The sequence below is a fragment of the Schistocerca gregaria genome, chromosome 3 (genome assembly GCF_023897955.1).
Source record: "Schistocerca gregaria isolate iqSchGreg1 chromosome 3, iqSchGreg1.2, whole genome shotgun sequence".
NCBI classification, from domain to species: domain Eukaryota; kingdom Metazoa; phylum Arthropoda; class Insecta; order Orthoptera; family Acrididae; genus Schistocerca; species Schistocerca gregaria.
The window spans coordinates 664,239,044-664,261,438 of NC_064922.1; the positions used below are offsets into that span (position 1 = coordinate 664,239,044).

General features: G+C 40.7%; 1 protein-coding gene across 2 annotated transcripts in view; it reads right to left on the reverse strand.

Moving 5' to 3' along the window:
- The window catches only part of LOC126356325 (calmodulin-binding transcription activator 1), a 1,852,577-nt gene that overhangs the window by 12,718 nt on the left and 1,817,464 nt on the right, over positions 1 to 22,395 (reverse strand). The window lies entirely within an intron of this gene.

The window sequence follows — 22,395 nt, forward strand, 5'->3', positions numbered from 1 at the left end:
TCGGATTTCTGATGTGCACAGCATGATGTTTTAAAGGCCTGTTATTCCATAAGTGCACATCTAGTTAAACATTATGAAATGCCTAAAATAACAAATATATGTGGTACATTGTATTGATGTTGTCATACATCTTGACATGTAACAGCCCCTTTCTCATGAGATTCTGAAGCTAATTTGGATCTCCTGATCAACTGTAAAGTCATTAGGTAGGTCCAGGGTTGGATACAGATTTTTTTCTGGGTGGAGTGGGCACAAGGATTAGAAGTGTGAACATGTTCTTATAGGCTTTGCAACTGTAATTTTAAAATAAAGAAATACACGCACTTATGCAATTATGGGTGAACCATAAATGATAAGCATATGTTCTCATGAACCTTTGTGTATATCTTTTTGAGACCTACAGTTTCATACTTTCCAATCTGACATACCTCTTACTGCCTCTCAACATGTTGTAAAATGTGCATTGCAAACGAAGATTCTGCTGCCCTGATTCACTGTTATCGATTATTATCACCCCTGCCTACTGATTTAATTTTTTTAAGTAGCCTATTTTCTTCTTCTGGGTTCAATCTATCACCATATCAAACTTCATCAAACTCAATTCACTGTGGTTCTGCCATGCAAAGATGACAGACATAGTTACTTTTACATTTACAATATTAGTACCTAGTGGATTACTCACTGTGCCTTTCAACAAGAAGTGAAGTTCTACATCATGACTGAAATATGATGGTTGCTAATAAAAAAATGCCAAATAGGACACAGGGAGAACCGATAGAGGTACTCAAGGTATACTCCACCACACACCATCAGGTGGCCTGCGGAGGATGGATGTATATGTAGGTGTATATGTAGAAGGTATTACACTGACAGAAACAAAATCACAACACCAAGTAGCAGTGGTGCAACATAAAAGAAAGTTGGTAGGCACGTTTCTACATCTGAAAGATGCCTATTCAAATTTTGTGGCAGTCACATAAGAGTAGCACTAGTAGTGCCACTAAGAGGATGAAAATCAGGTTTACTATAAATACACACTGCAACAGTCATCAGCATTAATTATCTTTGAGTATAAATCTCACTGAGTTTGAACAAGGTTGTGTAATAGGGTTACAAGAAGCTGGGTGTTCCTTCAGTGATACTGCGGAAAGACTTGGAAGGAATGTAGTCACTGTACATGACAGCTGGTAGAGGTGGTCACGAGAATGTGCAGTCACAAGAATACCAACTCTGGATTTCCACACAGCATTACCAAGAGGCAAGACTATTATGTTTGTAGCACAGCTTTGGTGCATCACACTGCATCTGCAGCAGGAATCCAAGCAGCATATGGCACCACAGTGACATTGACAAATTGTTTGTTTCTAGCAAAGCTTCAAGCCAGATGCCCTGTAGTGTACATTCCAATAACCCAAAACCACAGCCATTTGCCACTTAAGTGGTGTCAAGCAGAGCTCATTGGAGGGAAAATGGAGATCTGTTGTGCTTCTGAGAGCTGGTTCTAGCTTGGTGCTGGAGATGGCTGTTTGTTGTTTAGGAAGAAGCCAGTTGAGGACCTGCAACCATGTCTGCATGTTAGACACAGTGGAGTTATGGTCTGGGGCATTATTTCATATGACAGCAGGAGCACTCCATGGTTACCATGTGAACCCTGTCTGCAAATTTATATGTCACTATGATGATTTGATTTGTTGTGGTGCCATTCATGAACAGCTTTCCAGGGGGTGTTTTTCAACAGGTGTTTTTTAACAGGATAATGCTCGCTCAGATACTGCTGTTGTAACCATGCCTGCACAGTGTTGACATGTTGCCTTGGCCTGCTTGATCACCAGACCTGTTTCCAATCAAGGACATATGGGATATCATCGGATGACGACTCTAACATTATCCACAATTACCATTAAACACCCCTGTATTTACTGTCAAAGTACAACAGGCTTGGAACTCCATCCCACAAACTGACATCTGGCACTTGCACAATAAAATGCATGAACATTTGCATGCTTCCATTCAACGTGCTGGTGGTTGCACCAGTTATTAAGGTACCAACACTTCATTTCTGCAATGGCTCATCTCACATGTACATTAACCTGTGATCTTACAATGTTAATCCCTTAAATATGTTACCTAGACAAATGTATTCCAGAAATTTCGTTACTCTCCCTCAATTATTTCTTGGTGTTGTAATTTTTTTTCTGTCAGCGTATTTGCGAACAACATTACTTAGGTGAAATGTCAAGGCAAACACAGAACAACAAATGTACTGACTGTAAAAAACCTGACAATGATGGAAAATCTAAAATTGTAGCTTCAAATAAAACTGTTTATAGTAATCACTCGTGGAAGTTCTATTTCTTACTAACTATGAGGAGAATCAAGAGAAATCAAACATTTACTAAAAATATCCGATTGTGTGAGCCTGAGTGTAGCCCTAGAAATTTACAAATTTTTCGCGAAGTGAAAGATTTAACTTTACTTGCTTAGCAAGTCAAGTCTTCATAACAACTCATTTATCTGCTACACAATCAGGAAATTAACTAATTGGATAGATACAAAAATCTAACCAGGAGGTGTCAGAACACACACATATAAAAGACTGTTGTGATTGGCAAGATTTGGGACCAGTGGCTCCCTCTTCAGGCAGAAGGGTTGAAGTGGAATGAAGAAGGGTGAAGGAAAAGGACTGAAGAGGTCTAGGAAAAGGGTAGGTTTTGAGAAAGTCACACAGAACTGCGGTTCATGAGAGATTTACCATATGGAATGAGAAAGGAGGGGGGGGGGGGGGGGGGGGGGGGAATTAGGGAATTATGTGACCCTTGAGCATGTAAATTCTGTCTTTGAGCAGTGCAATGTCACTTTCAACAACTTCATGGCAGTGTGTCTGCTAATATTAGATCCATCCATTGGTAGGAACTCATATCGTTGATTCAATTAATTGCAATTAGGACGTCTCTTTTACAAACAATTGGATAACACAAGAAGCATCACAACACTTTATTTTATAAAGCTAGAATCCTGTAACAACTCTGTTTCTCATACCATCAACTAGCTACACTGTTGTTTAACAGAAATGCATCTAATTACTGTGTAATTACTATAATTCACAATAAAAGACTAACTGAAAATGTAAATGAAATATCTATTTAGGCTACATGTATTATATATTGAAATTCCATCTACACTAATAAATAACGTATACTAAAAAATAATGTACTCTTATTTGATACAGTAAACATGGTAGGAATACTTGGGATAATGTAGTTTAATCAGCAGTGTTTATTTGAACCATTTCACTTATTTTTCCATGAAAATGACAAACACATATTTGACTTTTTGTCCTATTTCATGTGTTTCAATTTTTATCTTTGAAGATTTTTTTATCTATCCATCTACTTTACATTGATAGCATTTTCAGTTATTTTGAACAACTTCTGTGATAGTCATTAATGAAATGGTGGTATTGTAATTATGTTGGATTTGTTAGGAGGACTATATGAGACCCCACAAGAAATCATGTGGGAGGACCAATACAATGTGAAATTTTGAGCTGAACTGTGTGATATAACATCAAATAAACTTGTGTACACATGAAATTTTCTTTGACTTTCCACATTATGAGAGAATCACATGAAGTTCTGTGGCCTTTCATCACTAAACTAATTTACAGTAAGAATTGGCTACAGCAGAGCAACAAAAAGGGATTAAGTTCTTGCAAACACTGATAAAAAAAAATCTGAGTTACACCCATACAACTTCAAGAACTTTTATTTCATCTTCATTTTTCGAGGTCAACATTTATAAAGACTTTTACTTTGATTTGGCTACTATTATCAATAGCAAGGCAGTTGCACCACAATCTTTAATGTACTCTAATATCTTTCAGATGCTTTATTTCAAAACTTCCTTATATGTTTTGACATTTTGTCATTTTCAAAGTCTATAAAATGCAACACAAAACTGGTATAAAAAGGTATGAAAATGTGTTGCATTTCAACATTGACTTGAAACAGAAAATAATGAGCTGAAAGTGAGATTCATCACTAAAGGCAATTCTACTCCAGTCAATATGGTTCCAGGCCCCCATGACAAGTGGAGATGGATCTGGAGACGCCCTGGACAGCAGTGGGATACCAACCTGACCATCACCCACCTTACAGCCTGACAACTAAGAGTTAAGGTCTGGGGTACCAATTTTTTCACAGAAGAGCCTGTCTGGTTGTCATCCATGGCACTCTTACAGCTCAGCAGTAAGTTGGCATTATTCTATGTCCCATTTTGTTGTCCTTTATGGCAAGCCATCCTGGCCTTACATTTCATCAAGCTAATGCCCACTCATGCATGGTGCTGCTTGTCTTCATCCTTGCCAAACCCTACCTTAGCCAGCGAGGTCACCAGATCTCTCCACGCCTGAGAATGTTTGGAGCATTATGGGCACAGCCCTCCAACCAACTCAGGATTTTGATGATCTGATGTGCCAACTGGACAGAATTCAGCATGTTACCCCTCAGAAGAACATCCAACAAGTCTATGAATCAATGCCAAACTGAATAACTGCTTGTATAAGGGCCACAGGTGGACCAATGCATTATTGTCTCACTCAATATGTGAAGCTCTTTCTCTTGAATAAATCATCCAATTTTTCTGATACTGTTATCATTTGTTTGTCAGCAAATGTATAAAATCTATTGATTTCCATTCCATTTGGGTAATTTCTTCATGGTGCATCCTCCCCTCCCCCTTTTCAAATTTATGTCGCAGGCCTCTGCTGTCTCTTGGTACCAGTGTGCAATCTCTTCCAAAAGTCCTACCACCTCACATGCTCACTGGAACATGGCTTTTTCCTGTCTATCAACTGTTTCGAGGGACTGGAAACAGACAAGGCCCCAAACGCAGGTCATCAGCAACCATACACAATGTGTGTTAAATGCACAGTGTAAATTCTGCCCAAGGCAAAGGGCACCTTCACAAATTGCCAATCTTCGACGGAGGTGCCCCACACATGACACATCCATTCTTTCTATGAAGTAATCCACGTGTAATATTTTGGTACTTCTGCATACAGTAAAGTTCAGGCAAAGTCATTCATCTGGCACACACAGGAAAATGCGGTGAGGGTGGTGTCGCTCCTTGATCACACAAGATGGGCTCCATGAAGTACACATGCTCACCTTTGGGAAGGTGCACCACGACATGTGTCACTGTCAGGTGTCTTGTGAAGTGGCAGCTCAATATTCACCATACTGCTTCATTGCTGCTCATCTATCAACCTGCTCTAAACACCTGCACTTCAGCTCTGGGTCAGTATTAGCGTAGCTGTACTGTTACACAATAAATAGCACCTGGTTACTATCTGTGTTTATGTACTTGCAACTGTATTTAACTGCCTGAACAGAGTTACAAAACTCCTCATTAATGTGAGCATTAAAAATTTTGGAAAAAAATGGTGAGTATGGAACCATGCAACTGTTGTCCACTGCGACATCTTGCATGGTACCTCTCTTTTTAATTGTGATCATATATCCCCATCCTTGAGTGCTCTGCATCTGTACAACGGATATCCATTCTAGTTCTTATTGGTCTCTTTTAATAGCGACAAAGATACTTTTTGGTGCACTTCCCAACCTTCATACACCGGGAGATAGAGACACACAAACCATAGATTATGCTCTTAGTGACCATGTCATATAGCTGGGGTCAAACAGCTCTGCCAATAACACCTCACTGCTTTGGTTTGGGTGCAATTTCTGTTTTCACCACAGTAGCAAGTGCATATGTGGCAAGCCATGTTTTGGCACTCAGTTGAATACATGAAGCACTGTGCCTCACCAAAAACATACCTTTTCCTTAGGAGGGCCACCGGATTGTGCACTTTAAACAGTCACAATACAATATCACTGTGGTCTGTCAGTTTCTGCCTGTCCATTAATTGCCCCCAGTCTCAGTCCAGGATCAGTTGCATGTGAAGGTGATGAATAAAATCTTGTTGGCCATAGTTTCACACATAATAGAATGGGTTCTGAAAACATTCGTGAAGGTACTTAGAACGCATCATGAATGATGACAGGAAAATGACCCCCTGACCTAAGTCATTCGGATTCACACCGCTGTTGTTCATAATGGTTCGCAATGGCATCTTGCAGGTGGATGTAATTCTCTGCATGCAGCTTGTTTTGGGTTTAGTGCTATGAATATTGGACACTCATTCTCCATCTTCAAATACACATCTACCAAAAATTGGGACAGAATTCCTACCACTGTAGAGGCAAGCTGAAGTTGTGTTTGTGGACCATCAGGTGAAACATGTAGAAATCCAAACATGTCACTATTTTTTTCAGGTTCAGTTGCCCAGTCATAAGGTTTGTTTGAGTGATAATGAAATATTATCCAATTTGCAGTTTCCAAAACATAATGGGATACTGTAGAAAATCATAGTAGCAATACATATACATGATACTGCTAAATGGAAATGCCGAGCGGCTAGAGCCTCCCGTCGGGTAGACCGTTCGCCTGGTGCAAGTCTTTCGAGTTGACACCCCTCCGGCAACTTGCATGTCAATGGGGATGAAATGACTGTGATAAGGACAACACAACACCCAGTCCCTGAGCAAAGAAAATCTCTGACCCAGCCCAGAATTGAACCTGGGCCATTAGGTATAACATTCTGTCACACTGACCACTCAGCTACTATGAAAGGACATGATCCTGGTGAGAGAGCCATTATGCTTACGCAGATCAATATCCCTTGGGGTAGTGGGATCAATGCTCACACTTACAACCATGACCTTGGCCATGGCCAGCTCATTGAAGCGACGTGCATGCTGCCTGCTCAGCATGCGACCCGTGTGGATCACCACCTTGCAGATCTCGTCAGCCACATTCTCAAGAGCTGTTTTTAACTCATGCACCAACATAATGTGATTGTACAGAAATTTTTGTATTTTCAGTACAATCACCTATTCAACTTCCTGAATAATTTGACACTATTAGTCTCCACCTCAGGTAAAAGGGTCCCTATTTTGTGGTGCACTTGCCCCTGCACCATAAAATTTGGTGAAAACCCAGGCATTTGCCCCAAAGGAGGCAGGAGGTCAGGAACTGCTTTGGGTCATCAGTCTTGCCAGAAAATAATTCATTTAGAGGACTGACCAGTTCTTTTAAAGTGGAATGGATACCTTGCCCCAGAGCAACACATTCCTACTATTTTCGCCTTCCATTTCAGTGACCCACAAAATCTGAAAGCCTTGTTCACACGGTCAATTTTGAGGAGCCTGTGATTAGTGTAATCAAAAGTTGTATCATAGTCAAAAAAGCACATTTTTAAAAAGTCCCCAGGTATTCACTGCAAATATCTGTTAATCTTCAACTTTTGATGAGCAACAGTGAGCTGGCTCACAACTGCCTCTTTGACTCTTCAACAGTTTCAGAGGCACGCACAGTGGCCATGCATGCTGCATTCTGCTGACTTTGAGGAGCCACATCTCCAACTGTCTCAAAGGCACACTAAGTGGTCATATGTTCTGCTGACTCATATACTATCACTGGGCATATGACTGTTCTCCTGTCTCAGCTACATGACGCAATGCAATGCGTTCTGTCGACATTGAGCATCAGCCTATGTCAAAGTTTCAGGCGCTCAAGCATTTACCTGATGCTCCATCTGCTCAATTCTCCACAGTTCAGTTTGAAGTAACAATTGTTGGAGAAAGGCTGATCTTCGCTATTTTGGGTTAAATCTAATTTTTGCATAGGATGGGGTGAGTTATGTTGCCACAAAAATCTTTGGTTACTTACAAAATAGCATCAGAAGTCTGACAGATAGTCAACCACATTTAAAAACAAATTAAAAGAATTTCTGAATGACAACTCCTTCTACCTTTTGTTAAACTGACACATTCAACAACATTATGAAGTGTCGCATTTACAACCTATGAAGCAAGTAGTAATCTACTTCAAACTTGCTACCTTCATAGTTTGTACTCATTATGAGCTCTGTGAAATATTCAACTAGCATTTGCCAGTCAGCAGAAATTTAAACAGTAATACTTAAACTGAGGATCTGATGTCACAACAGATCTGACCTAATTAACCTAACCTAATAACTAACTACATTAGCAACAGTACAACCAAATAGATGACAAAGTCATTAATCCAAAACATATGCCAACTAAGCAAAGGAAATAAAAAACAAACCTAATGGAGAAACAAACTACTGAGATACCACATACCAACAAAATCATGAAAGAAACTATGAATCACTCAAAACCATCCAGAAAAACCACAACAATGTGCAAAAAACCACAAGAATGTGCAAAAAACTAAACTTCCAATATGCTAGAAGCAATCAAAATAAAAAAAAAAAACTATGCACCATTGAAATCCAAAGAGAAAAATTATGTCAATGTAAAAACCGAAATAACATCACAATATAATACACTTCTGCAATCCAAGTTCTCAACATTAATTCCTCTGAACTATTGAGACCCTAAAAGCAAATGAAATCTACAAAAGAATTACAAGTTATTCAAATTCAAACAGAACAGCCACATCAATATTTAAAAATTTCCACAATATCACAATCCAATACACTTCCCAAACATTCTAAATTCTGAAAAATATTTTCATGTGTATACATTATTCCACTGTTAGTGAGTGTAGTCATGATTTTATTGCAGAGGAGTATTTCTACTGTTCTCGATTTATGTACGAACTTATTTCATTTGCCACAACAGTTAAAAACTAGCCTCCATGGTAAACATAATGCATTCATTTAATAGTTAACTTTCACAGATCAATTTTAACCATATTACCCATATCATGGGAACAGTAGTCAACATCAACTATCCCATGGGAACAGCGATTTTTTAAATTTTTTTTAAAAAACAGAAGTTTGCCTTTATGTTAATTCAAGGCATAAACTAATTTCATGCAAAATTCATCTGGCTGTTTCAGCGTGAAGGAGTAACAGACGTACTCAAACACAAGCTTCCACATTTCTAATGTATAAGGGATATTGTCAACAACAACCTGAATGTCATTGAAGAGAGAAATATTACTGGAACAACAACAGACATCACACTTCTTTTTAAACAGAGCATACTGCAGCAACAAAAAATCCCAGATACTCATAATAAACACATCAAAAAATGTTTTGCATCAACCTGGTTCCCAGAACACCTGAAGACAGACATTGACTATGGATACTATATCACAGACACAGTCCCTTTAACTGTTCAGAGATGTCGCTAAACCTGCATGTAAACAACCATGCATGAGCAGTGCCTATTAGACTGATGGGGTCCAACAGCCAATCAGTTCCAGTCATTCCCCCCAGGAAGGAGGTACATGGCTCGTGTTGCCTGTAATTCAACCATGTCTAGACGGTCAATACCGCGGTTTGATCATGTCTGTATTGTTACTTTGTGCCAGGAAGGGTTCTCAACAAGAGAAGTGTCCAGGCATCTCGGAGCGAACCAAAGTGATGTTGTTCGGACATGGAGGAGATACAGAGAGATAGGAACTGTCAATGACATGCCTCACTCAGCCTCCCAAAGGCTACTACTGCAGTGGATGACCACTATGTGCTGATTATGGTTCAGAGGAAACCTGACAGCAATGCCACCATGTTGAATAATGCTTTTCATGAAGCCACAGGACGTCATGTTACAACTCAAGCTGTGCACATTAAGCTGCATGATGCACAACTTCACTCCCAGCATTCATGGTGACATCCATCTTTGCAACCACAACACCATGCAGCATAGTACAGATGGGCCCAACAACATGCCGAATGGACCACTCAGGATTTGCATCAAGTCCTCTTCACCGTGTCGCATATGCCTTCAACCAGACAATCATCAGAGATGTGTTTGGCAGAGCCTTAGACACACTGCCAGCGAGTGCAGGAAGGTCGAAGTTCCCTGCTGTTTTGGGGTGGCATTATGTGGGGCCGACGTACACTGCTGGTGGTCATGGAAGGCACCGTAACTGCTGTGCAATATATGAATAACATCCTCCAAATGATCAGGAGCATATTGGCGAGGCATTCATCTTCCTGGGACAATTCGTGTCCCCATCATACGCAACTTGTGAGTGACTTCCTTCAGGGTAACAACATTGCTCGACTAGAGTGGCCAGCATGTTCTCCAGAGATGAACCCTATCGAACATGCCTGGGATAGATTGAATACGGCTGTTTATGGACGACATGACCCACCAACCACTCTGAGGGATCTACGCCGAATCGCCGTTGTGGAGTGGGACAACCTGCCTTGATGAACTTGTGGATAGTATGCCACAATGTATATAGGCAAGCATCAGTGCAGAGGACATGCTACTGGGTATTAGAGGTACTAGTGTGTAGAGCAATCTGGACCACCGCCTCTGAAGGTCTCACTGTATTGTGGTACGTCATGCTATGCAATGTATGGTTTTCATGAGCAATAAAAAGCGTGGAAATGATGTTTATGTTGATCTATATTCCAATTTTCTGTACAGGTTCCTTAACTATTGAGCCGAGTTGATGCAAAACTTTTTTTTTTTGTGTGTGTATTATGGATAGACTGCTACTAACCATATAGTGGAGATATTGAGTCACAGATAGGCACAACAAAAAGACTGCTGAATAAGTACAATTTGGGCCAAAACGCTTTCTCCTAAACTAGTTTACACACACACACACACACACACACACACACACACACACACACATTCATGCAAACCCAACTCACACACACATGACCACTATCTCTGGCAGCCAGGGTCGGACTGCAAGCAGATTCTGCCAGGCCTAACAGCCTTCACCAACCAGTCCTGCAAAACCATGTAAATCAGGCCCAAACTTCCTCACAATACCTCCTGTAGTCTAAAATTCCTGTATCCCACCCCTTACATTGAAGCTCATCCTGTCCAGAAACTAGAGTACCACACACACCACCACCTCAAACAACTCTCCTGCTTATTCATCTCCTACTGTCGCCTTGGACCACCACTATTGACCACTTCTACAACAGTCTCCAAACCTCCCTCAGATCCCCTTATAGCTCACAAACCCTGCCTCGCAGACCTATTGCATTTACGAAACCCTCAGAAACTCCCTCCCACCATCTTATAAAAATTAAAAGATCCAAAACATATTCATGAATCTTTCCTCCAAAAGCCTTAGTCTCACAGAAGTATAAGTCCTTTTCAAAGGCCTTATCTTTGGCTAACTCACTAATTCAATAATGGTGAACTTGCTAAAGACCTTCACTCGCTCTCCCAGTCTTACAGAGGAACCAATTTTTCACCACAAACTCTACCAATCAGACCAAACCTGTGATGAAGCAAGTTAGGATCTTGTTACTTCCTCTCTTGTTTTGCCATCTGTCTCCTTAAGTTCATTTCTTTCAGTTTTGACTAATTATCATTAACATACATGAGTGTAATCCGCATATTCATAAAAGAGAAAGGTTGGCCTTCAGTTTTAAAGAATGTAACATCAGATCTAATTTTGTGCTTAATTTTGTGATGTCATCAGTTTCATAATTTATTTTGACTATTCCTAGTTAATATCTCTTGTTACAGGGTGAAATCACCTAGTTAATATCTCTTGTTATAGGGTGAAATCAGTAGTTGTTTCGTGACTTTGATTCTATTCTTGACTTATAAACAAATATAAATTCTGTAATAATAATACAAATTTGAAAGAACCACCAACGGTATTCTTTAAGTATTTATTTGGCTCTATTCAAAAACATGTTAGCAAAGCCAGCCCTTAATTAATTCCAAAGTAACGACCATTTTTGTCAAAAGTATTGTTTGTATAACTATATCTGTTAATTTCATTATTTAAACAGAAAGTTTGGCTTAACCCCTGTGGTAGAGGAAACTATTAAAAAGAACCACTTTTTCAATGTATTCACTTAATTAATTCAGTGATGTTTTAATAATAATTTCTGTAAATTAAACATCAAGCACTTTACATTAGGCCAGATTTTTGGTCCCGAGACATTCAGTCCACGGCCGAGTTTCAGACGAGGAGCTCATATTGGCTAGATCAACAACAATGCATCAATTTAACCACAAAATAAGTGTTACACCAATATTCCATGTGTTAAAACAATGACAGTGTCTGTACAATATGTACCGTATTATTCTGCAAGAACTGTGAACTGTGTGGTTAAGTTTTTACTGCTCATAGATATTCATCAGTAAACTACTGTATCTCTATGCTGATGTTTGCCTACAACATATTAATGAGGCTTATCAAAATTTGCCAATAGTTAACTGAACATATAACTGTGTAATATTGGGGGGTTGTGAACAGTGAAAGTACAAGGTGTTCAACTTTGTTTTTTGAGTTTGTCGATAGGTGATGACAATGGTAAGTAGCGGTTGAAAGAAACAGATTGCAAACATCAGGCAGTTAGCTTAGACCTCAGTCAACATAACCTCATTCACATGTTAGTCGATTTGTGTCTGCGTCATAAAGTTGTTCTTGATTGAAAATGTCAGTTTACAAGCCTAATTCTTTTCATCTGCGGGAAGTGTTACTGTTTTGTTTCAATATGAAGAAAACAGCAGCTGAGTCTCACTGAATGCTCTCATGTACATTTGGTAAGGACGCTATTAGTGAAACAATGTGTCGTGAGTGGTTTCAACCCTTCAAGAACCGTGATTTTTATGTCATAGACTGGTATAGTGGTGGCAGAGAGAATGTTTTCGAAGATCCGGAACTGGAGACATTGCTGAGCGAATACTCATGTCAAACTCAACAAGAATTGGCACATAAGTGGGAGTGACACAGCAAGTCATTTTAAAATGTCTCAAGGCTATCGGCATGGTTCAGAAAGAAGGAACTTGGGTCCCATGTGAGCTGAAACCAAGAGATGTTGAATAGCATTTATGTGTTTGCAAACAGTTGCTTCAGAGGCAAAATGGAAGGGATTTCTGCATTGCATTGTGACCAGGGTCGAAAAATGGGTTCATTACAATAACCCTAAATGCAAAATATCATGGGGATATCCCGGCCATGCTTCCTATTGGCAGCCAAACTGAATATTCACAGCTCCAAGATCATGCTCTGCATTTGGTGGGACCAGCTCATGTAATATGAGGTGTTAAAACCAAGTGAAACAATCACAGGCGCTTGTTATCGAATGCAATTAATGTTTTTGAGCAGAGCATTAAAAGACAAATGGGCACAATACAGTGAGAGGCAAGATAAAGTGATTTTGCAGCATTACAACACTCGACCACACGTTGCAAAAGAGGTCAAAACATACTTGTAAACATTAAAATGGGAAGTCCTACCCTGCCCACCGTATTCTCCAGACATTGCTCCCTCTGACTATCACCTGTTTAGATCAATGGTGCATGGCCTGGCTGACCAGCACTTCCAATCTCATGAAGAAGTCACAAATTGGACCGATACGTGGATCGCTTCAAAAGATGAACAATTTTTTTGACATGGGATTAATACACTACCCAAAAGATGGGAGAAAGTGGTGGCCAGCGGTGGAAAATACTTTGAATGATACTTGTGTAACCAATTTGTTTCACTGAAGCATCAAATGTTGGAGAAAAATGGCAGAAGCAAAGTCATACACCTTGTAAAGAACGGTGAAATGCAAGTGTGCAACTGTCAGCGACATCATTTGCAGTAATCAGCGCTGAACTCCCCCTCCCCCTTTTTTTCAGCCAATATAGCAACACAGTACATCAACAATGACGATTAACAATGAGATAATAAAGCAGGTAACATCACAAACCCAAAACCAATGTTTGAACCCTGCTTGACTCAGTTCATCCTCTATCCAAATATGATCCACTCCACTCCCACCAAATCATCCCCTCTTAGCATTCCAGAATTTCTTAACCTCAAACCTTGCATCCCTCAACATGCAAGCTAACTTTACAGAATGAACTACAATCCACACCTAAAAATGATCCCATCCTAATAAGCCTATCTGGTGACAAAGGTTCCACCACTTGATTTTGAGCCCCAGGGAATACCTAGCAGAAGGACTCCACCAGCTGTCAGATTTGTCCACCTACAAACATTACCACTGTGACTCCATTCCAGATAAACAACAGAATCTTTACTTTCTCCTCAAATCCTTAGGCACATCCCAGAACCTCTCCCCTGAGTCTCTCTTCCCACCCCTACCACTCCTCGCACTCCCACCTTCTACATGCTTTCTCAAGTCCATAAACCCAACCACTCAGGATGAGACACTTCACCCAGCTACGGTGCTCCCATTGAGAGAATCTCTTTTCTAACAAACCACCACCTACAGTCCATTATCAACAATTCACTTTCCTACATAAAGAACACCAACGATTTCCTCTACCAATTCTCTAAAGTGCGCATTCCTTTTGCAAGTGGTGCCCTGCTCACCACTATTGATGCCATTGAACACTAGTTTTTACAAGACCCGATAACTCCAAACCTACAGCCTCCTTCCTGGTCACCCTGATCAACTAAAGCCTCGCCCACAATTACTTTAACTTTGAAGGCATTGCCTGTGAACAGATCTGTGGTATGACATTAAGCACCCACATGGCTCCATCTTAAGCCAACTTATTCATGGGACCAAGTGAGGTGGTGCAGTGGTTAGCACAATGGACGTTCGGCAGGATGATAGTTCAAAGTTGCATCCATCCATCCAGATTTAGGTTTCCCGTGATTTCCCTAAATTGCTCCAGACAAATGCTGGGAAAGGGCATGGCTGATTTCCTTCCCCATCCTTGATGCAATCTGTGCTTGTACTCTGTCTCCAATGACCTCAATGTCGATGTGGTGTCAAACCTAATCTTCCTTCCTTCCTTCTAATCATGGGCAATCTAGAAGCATCCTTCCTAACCACCCAGAATCCCAAATGTCTCACCTGGTTTAGATTCAGCGATAAGATCTTTGTGATCTGAATTGAATGTGAGGGTACCTTATCCATATTCCTACAGAACCTCAACACTTTCTCCTTCATTTGCTGCACCTGGTCCTCCTCAACCCAGCTAGCCACCATCATTAATGTTGACCTCCAACTCAAAGACGGCTACATCTAGTACCTCCATCCATTTCAAACCTACTAAAGCAATACCTCCACTTTGACAGCTGCCACCCCTTCCATTCCAAATATCCCTTCCAGACAGCCTAACCACCTCTGGCTATCGCATATGTAGTGAAGAGCAGTCCCTCTCCAAATATATTAAAGGTCTCACTGAGGCCTTCACAGACTGAAATTACCCTCCCAATCTTGTACAGAAACAGATCTCTTGTGCCTTATGTCTCCAGCCACTCACCACCTGAAAGACCCATTGTCTGGCCACAAAGAAGCACCCCCCTTCTGATTCATTACTGCCCATAACTGGAGCAACTGAATCACATTCTCCACCAGGGTTCCAACTACCTCTTGTCATGCCCAGAAATGAGGAATATTCTATCCACTATTCTTCCCAGCCCTCCCACAGTGACATTTCACAGCCCACCAAACCTACACAATATCCTCATCCATCCATTCTCCACCCATTCCCAACCCCTCATGGTTCACATCTCTGCAACAGACCTAGTTGCAAGATCTGTCCAACACATCCTGCCACTACCAACTTCTCCAGTCAAGTCATAAGCATCACCTATCCCATCAAGGGCAGAGCTACCTCTGAGAGTATCATGTGATATACAAGCTACGCTGCAACATCCGTCTGCATGGATTATCACTGACAAACTGGATCAAAGAGGCAGCTGAACCACTTAGTTGCTGAGTACACTACCCAACACAATGTTCTTCAGTGATTGATTCACGGTCTGCAGCAGTTGGATCCTTTCTACCAACATCAGCTAACCTGAATTGTGCAGACAGGAACTCTCCCTGCAATGTATCAAATGTCCCCATAACCCACCTGGCCTAAACCTCTGTTAGTCACTGTCCTTTACCCACATATCCCCTTCCCTACTACAACTCCAGCACTACACAGCCTCCTACTCCACCAACGAACCCACAGTTTCTTCACTTCTCTCTTTTTCTATTCCCTTCCTCCATCTAACCTCCTAATTGCACTCAGCTGCCCTACTCTGTCCGCACAACATCCTTGTATGCTCCCACAAGCAGCACTTTCTGTCCCCCACTGCTACCCCCTCCCCCTCCTCATTCCAATCTCTTCCTTACTCCATCCACCCATACTGCTTCTCCCACCAATGCACTTGCTCGCAGATCAGCCTCGGTGGCCACTGACAATGGTAATGTCGAGTTGCGTTTGCATGAACATGTGTATGGTTTCTGTGCTAGAAGTGGCTGAGAACTCACTCGTTTATCAGTTTTTTTGTTGTGCCTGTCTGCTACTCAACATCTCCACTATGTGGTGACCAATATTCTATTCTTTTCATAATACTGTCTTATACCTGTCTGAATTTTTCATTCCTAATTTTGCCACATTTGTTAATTTTATTAATAGTAGGAGGGCTCATAGTAAGGAGCATGCCATCACAAAAAACATTCGTTTTACCCACGGCCAGATGGATACTATTTCCGAAGATTTATTTTAATTGCATTTGGACCTTACTTCATAGCTGTCAAGAGATGTTTGGGAATGGGTTGATTGTTCTGCATGGGCACTACTGGGTCATCCCCATAGGAGTGCCACTACCAACAGTCCTCTGCATTTGAACAGTTTCTTTCTTGTGTCACTGCAGCACAAGCGGATACACACTGACACACTATGATTTATTTTTCGAGTAAGGAATTGTATGGGCCTGTAGTGGCTGTATTGGAAAGTGATTTAAATTTTGCTCCTGCTCCAAGGAGACTCATAGTTACAGAATTTATCTGCTTTGTAGAACAAAAAGCACACAACCTCCTTGAGAACCAGGCAGGAGAAATTAGGCAAGAATTACCCCACCCTTTGTGTGGGTTTGGCCACCGAGGTGTAACATCTCTTCTGTATAGAGAGCAGCCATTTGTTTCCCTGTGAGTTTTGATGTGGTACCTGTGTTCACGTGGGTCCCTGTGGAAGAGTCCTTGAGTTTGATTTGTGAAAAACTGGATGAGTATATTGTGTATCTTTGTCATTATGTGCTAACATCCATGTATTTTTCACTTATCAGCAATATTTTTAATAGCATGATAAAGTAGCTGTAGATAGCGTATTTACTCGAATCTAAGCCGCACTTTTTTACCGTTTTTGTAATCCAAAAAACCACCTGCGGCTTAGAATCGAGTGCAAAGTAAGCGGAAGTTCGGAAAAATGTTGGTAGGTGCCGCCACAACTAACTTCTGCCCTCGAATATATGTAGCGCTATACAGGCATGCTTTCCAGCCACAAAGATAAATACTGGTGCCAAAACCTCTGCGTCAGTAAGTAAATTAAAAGGTAGAAGAATGTAAACATTTTCCATGTATTCTTTCGTGTTTCCTGCTATCTCATTTAAATCCTGTCTGCCTAATAAACTATGAAACTAGAGTGAGAAGAATATACATATCATGTCATGTTTATATTCGTATTATTCATATGCTGATAGTGATAAAGTCAGAAATGAACCACGGCAACTGACTAGATTTTTAAATCTAAGATAAATCTAATTTCCGTGCAGAATGCAATGTACTAAAGAGGCGCCTGAAAAGATTTTCAAACGGAGAAAATTTTTCACTAAACTCTCGTCCAGAATTCTCCAAAGAAAGCAGCAGTGAAAGTAACAATAGCAGTCTCTTGCCATTGTTTTGCTTATGAAAATTCCTCTCTTTTTTTATATTGTAAGCCTCGGTAGTGCACACAAAAGCAAGCCATGCCGCAAATGACGACAGGTCGTAAACACTCATTATCAGAATGTGAAAAACAATGCATGACGCAGTACAATAATGCATTTTCAGCGTAGAGTGACATTAATACCTACCGGTGTAAGAAAGAGAACAGCACTTACCAGATCAAAGCAAAATAAGCAAACGATTCAAACCAGAAGAAGCACGTGAAAAAGGAAGGGTACCCATATCAATATGGACGGAGCGCCTGACGCATGGCAATGGCTACCTGGTAAAGCTTAACTGCTAAGCTTACAACTTGAAACAAACTACTGTAGCTGTATTTTCATCCATTTGACCTCAATTGTGTCTCATGTTACAATGGGCCAACTTTGCTTCGATTTGCATGTGCGGTCTACAACTTTTCTCTCCCTTTGAATATCGAGTCTCAGATTTCAGGTGCGGCTTATATTCGGGAATTTTTTTTCCGTTGATTTCGAGTCTCATTTTTCAGGTACGGCTTAGATTCGAGTGTGACTTTCATTCGAGTAAATCTGGTACCTATTTGGCACGCCAATTTATTCATGAGAGATTTTCATGATATGGAACTAAGAATTAGGGCTTTGCGGCCAATGTACTTCTAGGTATACAAAAGGTAACATATTTTTGGTCTTGCCCCATTTGTGTGATGATCTTAACCAATTTCTGGACCATTACAACTGCCTTCATCTCACTGTTAAATTTTCCATGGAAGTTGATGGCTCTGAGCACTATGGGACTTAACTTCTGAGGTCATCAGACCCCTAGAACATAGAACTACTTAAACCTAACTAACCTAAGGACATCACACACATCAATGCCCGAGGCAGGATTTGAACCTGCGACCGTAGCGGTCGCACGGTTCCAGGCTGTAGTGCCTAGAATTGCTCGGCCACCCCGGCCGGCCATGGAAGTTGAAAGTGATAGAAAGTTTCCATATTTGGATGTAATGCTTTACAACAAACATGATGGTACTCTGAAAACTGATACATGCTGATCGATATCTACATATGAAGTGTTGTCATCTACAAACCAATATTATGGTGTCTTTAGGAACATGTGTTACTTGTGACATGAATAGTCTAACACAGGAACTCGCACACTTAGCATTGGTAGTTATGGAAAATGGATACTCTGAGCAGCAGATTTATTGAGTTACTGAGTTTGAGCAACCTCCAGAGGGACTTGAAGAGAAGCGGCCTTTATTCCTTATGCTGGGAGCATTGGAAGAATTTTTAGAGCTGACATTAAAAGGTTCATGGTGTGGGTTCCTGCTGTCATGTCCTAGTTCATGAACCACGGGCAACGTATGAGTGGCCAAGTAAGTGGTCCTGACAGTCAGGATACCAGTTACTTTGGAATATTCTGAGTCGTGGTCACCTTTGTGCTCAGACGGCAAAGACTACCAAATCCACCGGTTAGTCCCTCAACCATTAGGGGTAAAACCCAATGGGACCCGGGGCAAGTAAGGCTAGGTACTTTAAATATGATGCTGGCAACAATCAGAGCAAAATGCCTCGGACCTCTGGAGGTGACAGAGTCCCACCTCTAATTGACAAACCAGGGACTCCTAAGATACGACTCGGCAAACGAATGGTAACGAGATGGGGAGCTATTAATATCAACGGGGGCTACTCTGGGAAAAAGGTAGAGTTGGCAGAGGCTGCAAGTAAGATGGGGTTGGACGTTTTAGCTGTTAGTGACATTTGGGTAAGGGGTGAGAAAGAAGAGGAAGTGGGAGAATACAAGGTTTACCTGTCAGGAGCCAAAGCAGGAATAGCACAATGGGGTGCAGGGCTTTACATCAGGAAAGAAATGGAACCCAGCTAGTTGCAATAAGGTACGTAAATGAATGACTTAAGTGGCTAGATTTGACAGTGTCTAACAAGAAAATTAGGATTGTGTCAGTCTATTCACATTGTGAAGGGACAGATCAAGATAAGATGGATAGTTTTTATGATGCACTCAGTGACGTAGTTGTTAGAATAAAGGACAAGGACAGTGTTCTGCTCATGGGTGATTTTAATGCCAGGATTGGAAAAGTAATGGCAGTGGGAAAGAGATATAAACGGATTGAGTGCCAAATAGGAGGAACAAAGTTAGAACAGGTGGACGGTTTCAAGTACTTAGGATGCATATTCTCACAGGATGGCAACATAGTGAAAGAACTGGAAGAGGGGTGTAGCGAAGCTAATGCAGTGACCACTCAGCTACGATCTACTCTCTTCTGCAAGAAGGAAGTCAGTACCAAGACTAAGTTATCTGTGCACCGTTCAATCTTATGACCAACTTTGTTGTATGGGAGTGAAAGCTGGGTGGATTAACGTGACCTAATCAACAAGGTTGAGGTTACGGATATGGAAGTAGCTAGGACGATTGCAGGTACTAGTAGATGGGAACAATGGCAGGAGGGTGTCCACAATGAGGAAATCAAAGAAAAACTGGGAATGAACTCTATAGATGTAGCAGTCAGGGCGAACAGGCTTAGATGGTGGGGGCATGTTACACGCATGGGAGAGGCAAGGTTATCCAAGAGACTCATGGGTTCAGCAGTAGAGGGTAGGAGGAGTCAGGGTAGACCAAGGAGAAGGTACCTGGATTCGGTTAAGAATGATTTTGAAGTAATAGGCTTAACATCAGAAGAGGCATCAATGTTAGCACTGAATAGGGGATCATGGAGGAATTTTATAGGGGGCTATGCTCCAGACTCAATGCTGAAAGGCATAATCAGTCTTAAATGATGATGATGATGACATTAAAAGTGTGTTCCATCCACCAGCCAAGATCTGTCAAGACTGTTTTGAGACTCAGAAAGCCTGGGATATGAGAAATTCAATGTCAATGTGGAAAGGCTAACATAGTCTGGTCCCTTCATGCAATTCAAGACAGGAGCATGGATCTTTTCAGATCCTCCTTTCAAGACAATGTCCATTCAATTCAACTGCTCTTCCAAGTTCTTTGCCATCTGATGAAATTACTATGTCACTGGCAAATCCCAAAGTTTTTATTTCTTCTCCCTGAACTTTAATTTATACTCCAATTATTATTATTATTATGCTTTGCTTTTAATCTCCACAACTCTTATAACTACCGTCTGGTTTCGGTACAAGTTGCAAATAACCTTTCTCTCCCTGTACTTTACCTCTGTTATTTTCAGAATTTCAAAAAGAGTATTCCATTTAATATTGTTGAAAGATTTCTCTGCGTCTACAAATGCTATAAAAGTAGGTTTGCCTTTCCTTAACTTATCTTCTACGACAAGTTGTACAGTCAGTATTGCCTTGCATGTTTCCATATTTCTCCGGAATACAAACTGATCTTCCCGTAGGTTGGCTTATATCAATGTTTCCATTATTCTGTAAGCAATTCATGTTAGTATTTTGCAACTATGACTTACTAAACTGATAGTTTGAAAATATTCACACCTGTGAGCATCTACTTTCTTTGGAATTGGAATTATTATATTCTTCTTGAAGTCTCCGGGTATTTCACCTGTCTCGTACATCTTGCAAACCAGATGGAAGAGTTCAGTCCTAACTGGTTCTCCCAAGGCTATCAGTACGTCTGACAGAATGATGTCTGCTCCAAAGGCCTCGTTTTCACTTAGGCCTTTCAGTGCATCATCAATTTTTTCTCAGAGCAGGTTATCTCCCATCTCATTCATCTTCATCTACATCTACTTCCATTTCTTAATACTGCCCTTAAGTACATCTCCCTTGTATAGACATTCTATACATTTTTTTCACCTTTCAGCTTTCCCTTCTTCGCTTAGGACTGGTTTTCTACCTCAGTTCTTGATATTTATACAGCTGTTTCTCTTTTCTCCAAAGGCCCCTTTAATTTTCCTGTAGGCAGTATCCACCTTTCCCCTAATGATATAAGGTTCTAATCCTTACACTTGTCCTCTAGCCGTTACTGCTTAGCCATTTTGCACTTACTGTCAAGAACAGGGGAAAGGAATACATTAGAAATGAAAGGGTAGTTTTGAGAAATGAAATAGTGAAGGCAGCAGAGGATCAAATAGGTAAACAGATATGGCCTAGTAGAAATCCTAGGACAATATTGAGTCCACTACAGCTGAAATATTGTTGACAATTTTAATGGATGTTCTCACATATTTTCTCTAGATAGCAAGTCATTCAGAAATATTTCTATTGACAGAGGGACAAATATAATCAGCTTATTTTATTTATTTATTTAGCGTATGGCTCATAACATCATAGTAAAAATTACAGGAACAACACGATTTAAAAAAAGAATCACATATGTATAAACAGAACAATAAATAACAGTTTGTATATAAGGACACCACCAATTGTAAATTTGCACTCACAGAAGAACAATCACAAACAAACGTCCAGCTTAGATAATATATAGTTGATTGCCTCTTGGGTCATCATTAGGAAATCCTGAGGGTCATCCTCATATGCCCATAGTGGGCGTTCCTGCACAATGTGTTTGACTGTCTGTCTCTCAGCGCCACAGTCGCAAGCGGCCGAAAGAAGTTTACCCCATCTGTGTAAGGAGTCGGCACATCTCCCACAGTTGGTTCTGATGTGATTAAGAGTTGACTGCGAGGGCAATCAAATCCTTTTGGTTTACTAAAGATGCATGGCATACTGTGGCAGTTTACTGCTGTTCTCCTCTCC